We start from the raw sequence: 7,137 nt of genomic DNA, 5'->3' as shown, positions 1-7,137 counted from the left end.
ACCTAAAGCACATTCTGGAAACCTTCCTTCAGTCTGCCAACACTGAGAAAAGCCAGGGCGTGACCATTGCACAGGCACAAAGCCCATGACTGCAAAGCCTCCCTTTCCCCCCACTGGCCATAATCTTAGAAAGCTATCTAATGTACAGACATCAGCACAGTTGACATCTCTAGTTTACAGGAGTTGATTTGCACCCCAGCAGACTGATTGAGATACATGGTGCAAGCTATGGCCAGATTGAGCCCGGTGGCACTGCAGGTGTTGCAGTTGGATTCTCAGCATGCTGGTTGAACACACACCCAGACTGATGACCTTAAACAATGGCAAAGGAGCCTTCCTTCCAGTCAGTCTCCCAAAGGATGTGCTTACATTTTCTGCAGGGGCAATGTGGTCAATAAGAGGCACCAGTCCTGTAAGCTGCTTTAGTACAGAAGAACATATATCTAAGTGTGCCTACAGTACCAATTCCCAGCATTCACGCTCTCAGATATGCATCCAACACCTGTGTCTAAGGCTGAGGCTCTCATCTAAGCTTCCTCTGTGCTCAGTGGAGAAAGACATTACCAGCTGAAGTCATCTCCTCCTGTGATAATGACCTAAAGCTGTGACATCCAGTTGGCCTTCTGGAGGTGCACACCTCTCCCTTTTAACTGTGAAGGGAGCCCAGAGAAGGAGTTTTGATTCCAGCATCTAACTTGTAGATGGCTAAAGTCAGAGAAGATCAAACTGCAGTGCCCATCCAATTGCTAGGGCTCCAGAGGACACCAGAGAGAGATGCTCGTCTTAAAGCAGTTCTTACCTGGCTGATCACTCTTCTTAGGGCACATTTAACTTTTGTTCCTCAGACTGTAGATTATGGGGTTTATCCAGGGAGTGAGGATTCCACAGAGCATAGAAGCTATCCTACCCTGATTAGGTGAGTAGGTGGAGGAAGGCTGTACATATGTGCGAACAGCGGTCCCGTAGAAAAGGCATACCACTGTCAAGTGAGAACCACAAGTGGAGAAAGCTTTGTGCCTGCTCTCAGAAGAGTTCATGCACAGGATAGCTAAGAGGATATAGATATAGATCAGAACAACCAAAGACGCTGCTTCCAAGGACCCCAGCAACTGTGAGAATTACCAGTTCCCTACTGTAAGTAGGCGAGCAGAAGGCCAGCATAGGAGGAATATCACAGTCAACAATATTGGTCAACTTCATTAGAATCACAAAAAAAAGTGTAAAAATCAAAGATGCGTGCAACAATTTAAAAAAGTCCTACTACCCGGGTGCCAACGGCTAGGTGAGCACAGTTTCATACTCACAATATTCATGTACTGCAGCAGATGACATATTGCAATGTAAGTCATATGCCACCACAGCCAAGAGAAAAATCTCTGTGCCTACAACATCAATGAGGAGGAAGAGCTGAAACATGCAGCCAGTGAATGAAATCACCTTGTTCTCAAGCAACAAGGCCTCCAGCATCTTTGGCACAGCAGTAGCGGGACATAAGATATCCAAGGGTAAGTTGCCAAGGAAGTACATGGGCTTGTGCAGATGAGCGTCTGTGCTAATGGCAACAAGGATTGTGATGTTGCCTGTCATTGTGGCCAAATAAATGATCAAAAACAGCACAAAGAAGAAAACGGACTTCCAGAACATCAGAAAGGCCTGCAAGAATTAATTCAGATACCGTTGATACGTTGATCCTCTGCATCTTATCTTTCATTGTAGAAATGATTGCAGAGGTGTACCTGGAAGAAGGAAGTTGTAACTTAGTCAAAATTGCCTCTCCCTTCTGAAGAGTGTGATTTTTTTGTCTGTTTTGCAGTTCAAAAACATTTGCAAGTTTGCATTGCCACACAATCTAAATTTTACTGGCATGTATCTAATGGAAAAGGCAAAATACAGGTATTAAGCTTAACAGTGATTAATCTAAAAACTTTAATTCTTGAAAGCCATCTTCTCAGACTGAAGAGCTGGAAGTTGAAGACAGATACCTCCTCTGTGGTGGCTAGCTTGGTTGGACACAGCCCTGAGCAACCTGATTGAGCTTTGAAGGTAGCTGTACTTTGAGCAAGGGGGAGTGAAGTACAGATCTCTAGAAATCCTTTCAGCATAAGTTATTTGGCAATAATATCATCACCAAAGGGGTCTAGATTACTAGCTGAAGCTAAAGACCTAATTTTTTTAGGCACGTATTGGTATCACAGAAGAATTAAATCCCTGGTAATCAACAGGTAGTATACCCCAGATGCATTTTGGTTTTTTTCAGCTTTATCCAGTGGGATATAAAAAGAGATATCATCTAGTATCCAATTAAAGACCTCCCTCCTTTCTCTAGATTTTACCTTATAGACTTCCCTAACAGTATTAGTACTTTTTGGATCTAGCTGGACCTTTCCCCCCTGCTTTTCCCAATTCAAAGAAGTCGAGGAAGACTTGGCATTGAAGGATCGTTCCATCTACCCTGCATTGCTACATGGAATGTAACTCAGTACTTATGGTAATGATTCACCTAGTAGCCCTATAGAGAGATAAAGCAAAGTTCAGCACAAACACCTCCTCGTTTGCAGATTAGAGCATGATGAGTGTGAATATTGCAACACATTCTCATTTGTAAGAGATACAGAAAACAAATTAAATAGGTGACTGATACCCATCTGAGACAGGCTCATCTCTTGTCTCATGTTCTCACAGAAGCTTACTTCCAGCTTGAAAGGAACCAAAGTCAGAGCTTAAACTACCATAACAAATATTTTAGCAGAAATAAGGCACATGGTGCTTTAAATCACAGCATCACTTGTTCTTAAAATGGGGAACTTATTCAGGTGAAGCACAACAGAAACTTAACACAGATATACTCACTGCTACAAATAATTAATTACTGGTAACATATAGTCATCTGTATCTCCAGGAAACATGACTATCCTTTTTCTTCTTTCTACATATGATCACAATACCTACATATGTCAAAAATTATTTCACCATAGACTCAAGAACATCAATCTGTTAAGGAAGCGATGGGTCCAGATTTAGCAGCATAGGAATTTCCTACAGACATCTCCAAGCACTGCCAAAAACACTCACGTGACCACAAGGTTAAGCGCCTCTTTTCTTTAATGAGGTTTTATAAACACGTGAAGATGTACCTGGGGAGGAGTATCTCTGAAACTTTTTTGGATGCTACCTTTATTGCATATACGAGGCTTTTTCAGAATATTGTCAAAGGGGGCTAGAAATGTGATAAACTACTTCTTCACCCCAAATCCTTCGATTCCTATGACTTTCATGTTGTAGGACCTTTTTAAAGGGCTGTGGTTTGATACTTGAGTCTACTCCCAGGAAAAAGAAATAGGTGGTGTCATTCTCCCTAGGTCCCGCCAGCCCATTCCAGGTTACCAAAGTTTTACATCTCCCAAGAGTCCAGTGTTCAGATTTCTTTAAATTAAACTACAGCCTTAAACTTACTTGATCACAAATTGTTTTCAAACCAATTTGTCTTGCTCTGGAGCATGAAGTCCATTGCTTACCCATATTGGGTCAAAATAAGTTTGGCAACAGCTACTCTGCAGAGGAGCATACCTTAGATGAGGGCAGTGGTAACAGTGTCTTTGCAGGGCAAAGAGCAGGACCTGAGTGACTGCTGTGGAGCAGTTGTACTGGTGTTGCAAGGGCAGCTAGCACAGCATCATGTGCCAGTGTAAATGCCTGCCATGTTGATTTTATGGGCAATCTCCAGTTCTTCTGCAGAAGCAACCTTTTAATTTTGTATAGCCCCTACAGAAATGACAGAAGATAAACCACTTGTGAAATCCATGCACTACTTGAAGCAGATGTGTACCTTGGCATAAGGAGGAACATAAGTTACCAGCACTACTTTGAAGAGCTAATAAAAATTCCCCTCCGGTTCCAGAAAGCATCCATGCATTATGCATTCATTTATGGGAGCACCACTTTCCATCTGATGTACAGGAATAGGAACAGATCTGTTCCTATTCCAGTATTACCTGCCCATAACTTCTGCGCTGCTAACATGAATGACACTTCGTCAATCATTCTTAAAGCCTGTTTGCAGTATGTGACTCGTACAAAATTAAGACTTCTGTGTATACGTCAGAAGACAAATTGGAGTTCTCCAAGGGTTACAAAGCACAGGCCTATCCTGCTATGGTTGTGTAGACCTGTGGCTGGAATAAATCCATGTGGTCCAGACCTTTCTCTGTGTACTGGCAGTTAGCCCTAGGACCATCAGACATCATACTTCCCATAAAAGTTTTGCAACAAAGAATGGAGCTAATGATTTTGTAATAAACACAGATGCCAGAAAGAGATACAATAAATAGATCAATCTCATCCATAGCTGCCAGAAGAACTAGGACTGTGCCCTTCCGTCTTCCTAAACTGGCTTCATGCCACTTCCACTGACAGTTACCCATCTTTTTGTCGAACAGCCACTAGAGGGCAATACCTCATCCAAAAATCTCTATGTGGTACAAGGCTTCAAAGTACATTGGTGTGCCAATAGTCAAGAGATGATGTGCTAATACTGGCCACAAGAAGGGGCCTCCTACTCTTCACTTTCAGTATTTTTAATCTGAGACCTTATGTCTAAAGTCCAGTGTGATAATCCAACCCTAGTACAACATAACGCCCAACACTCTGCTAAACTATTCATTGCTAGCCGCCAGCATGATGTACATGTGGTAGCTGGCTATCTCACCAAAGTACAAACTCCCAAAAAGTGGTGGTGTGGTAATGTGTGCAAGTATAAACACCTTCAAGGGGATGTTCACATCATAAACCTTAAATGCTTCTTTTGGGATGGGATGCATTGGCCCCATCAAAGTGGCAGTCACCCAGGACTATGGGGAGCACTTTGGGCTGCTGGCTCTCAACTTTACAGCTAGTGCTCAGTTGTGTATTTGCAGGGATACTCTTAGTTGGGTTATTAGAATTAGAAACACAGAACAGTATTCAAGATATGCTTTTAGCCTAATCTAATCAGGCTTTCCATTTAACAAGGTTATTTGTGACGTTGTTAGCCCAGCACTACAAAGGCCTAACCCCCAGGATTATAATGCCTGTGAATTATACATGCCACTAGTATGTGCCACATGCAAACACAGTCTTTAAGCTCTCATTAAAATCATCAACAGTTACCAAAAAGCTTCCTCAGCTGTGCCTGTCATGCTGTTATCTTAATCAGTTTTATTTACCATATGCTTGCCAAGGCCTAGTGAATTTTACATAAATAAATGCTTCATAAGAATAGCCTTATGAGCCTCTGCATACACTGGATACTGAAATATTCAGTCCATGTGCAGTAAATGCAGCAGCTCTGAAACATTGCTCAGGAAAAAAATTAGGCATTAAGCCCAAATGCCTGCAGACATGACATATTGCTTGTAGAAAGGGTATTCTGCCTCAAGGTAAAAATAATTTTTAAAAAAAATCAGAATTTCCCAGGTAGTATTCCTCATCTTGTAATACCTCAAAGCAGTCTGGAGACACTTGGATGGTGTAAATCTCAAATGTTGCTATCCCATACCCCTAAGCTGCTGGTATATGTAGTACAGTGGAAACTCATTGTGTCTTATTCACCAAAATAGCTCAAAGTCACTTGCTACAACTCAATTTGCTCGTTTTGCTGCGGCCTCCACAAGAAATCCCTAGCTGAGGATGCACACTTTAAAGTTACAATTCTTACATTATATTTTTATAATAAAACAGTCATTTTGCCAAAAAAAAACAACAAAAAACTAAAACCTCAAACCAACAAAAAAATCTCAGCAATCCATTTGCAGAATACAGACATGCACTAGCTGATGATACGCTGGATTAGAGCTATCCCAGGCCGGCCAGTCCCTGAGAGTTTAAACCAACAGTGTTGGCCACCTCTGAATTCAGAGAGACAGCACAGGGGCAGCTGTTGGAGAGGGGCTTTGTTGCCCACCCCTCCTGCCATGCCAGGACCATCCCCAGCGTAACACAACCAAAGTGATTTGATTTTGACCAACTGTGGGATTACCGAGCTTTGTCAAGTCTTGAGCTCTCCAGCTAGGAATGCTTATCATGAGCCCAGACTGATTACAGACTTGGCTGCTGAAAATGCTCCTTTTTCTCTAATGACCATTTGTGTTTCAGACACAGGGACAAACTCATTTGAGGTAATTCCACTGTCTTCATGCTTAACAAGGGAATAATCCCACACTGCAACTCGCACTGCAGATGGGCTCCGTACTCTGTCAGATTCCCTGACAATGTCCTCTCTTCTAAAAATAAATTTGGGATTTTATTCAAAGCTTTGTCCCCCATTTGCCAGGTTCTGGCAAGAAGGAGCAACCATAAGAGGTGTGCAGAGCAGGAGCCCTGGGACAGCTCTGGATTAGCTTTATCTTTGCCAAGAACCATTTCTGAGTTTAGTTTTTGCTGTGAAGACCAGATTCATTAGTCTGCAGTGTGTCACCCCACAGAAGAGGGATACCTGAAACCAGCCCAATCCAAGCAGTTTTAAAGCTGCGTCCCCCAACAGTGCAATGCAGGTAGCTCTGCTTGACCCATAGTCTTTAAATAAAACTGATTAGACCAGGATCTCTTCAGTTCTCTTGGGATTTAACAAAAGCACTGTAGAGATCCTGCTGGTTTTCAAATGACTTTTTTTTAACCTTTGAGGCAGTCTTTCACTGTCCTCTAGATTAGGGCAATAATTAAACCTGAGCATAAGCTCAGAGAGCTGCTAATTTCCAGGAGAGAAAGGACTTGAGATTTTAATGATGCACAGTGGAGCCAATTTATACATACTTACAAACTCACCTGCCAAGTTGCACCATTGCAGTTTGTCAGGCACCAACTTTTTAACAGCATCTACTGAGGCCTTATTAAAATCATCCCAAGCTGTTTCCTGGAGAGACAAATCAATTCTATTAAATTGTTTGTCTTGAGACACAGGCTCCCAAAAACCATATGGAATTTGCGTTTGGCTTCCTTGTCAAAAATTAGAGCGATTATTTCAAATCAATACACACAGTGATCTACATAGTGTTTCCTCATAGAACAGCAAAGGAAATAGCAGGTCCTTCCCCTAGAGGACATGTGGAACTTAAAAAAAGAAAGTAGGAAATTACAGTTTTGCAATTACAGATAGAACAAATA

The 7,137-nt window shown here is 42.0% G+C and overlaps 1 pseudogene; it reads right to left on the bottom strand.

Moving 5' to 3' along the window:
- Positions 1 to 721: 721 nt before the first annotated feature.
- Positions 722 to 1,699, bottom strand: LOC140652793 (olfactory receptor 5V1-like; annotated as a pseudogene).
- Positions 1,700 to 7,137: the final 5,438 nt, after the last annotated feature.

Source organism: Ciconia boyciana, chromosome 6, assembly GCF_034638445.1.
Source record: "Ciconia boyciana chromosome 6, ASM3463844v1, whole genome shotgun sequence".
In the NCBI taxonomy this organism is placed as follows: Eukaryota; Metazoa; Chordata; class Aves; order Ciconiiformes; family Ciconiidae; genus Ciconia; species Ciconia boyciana.
This window is presented reverse-complemented; position numbering and strand designations above follow the sequence as displayed.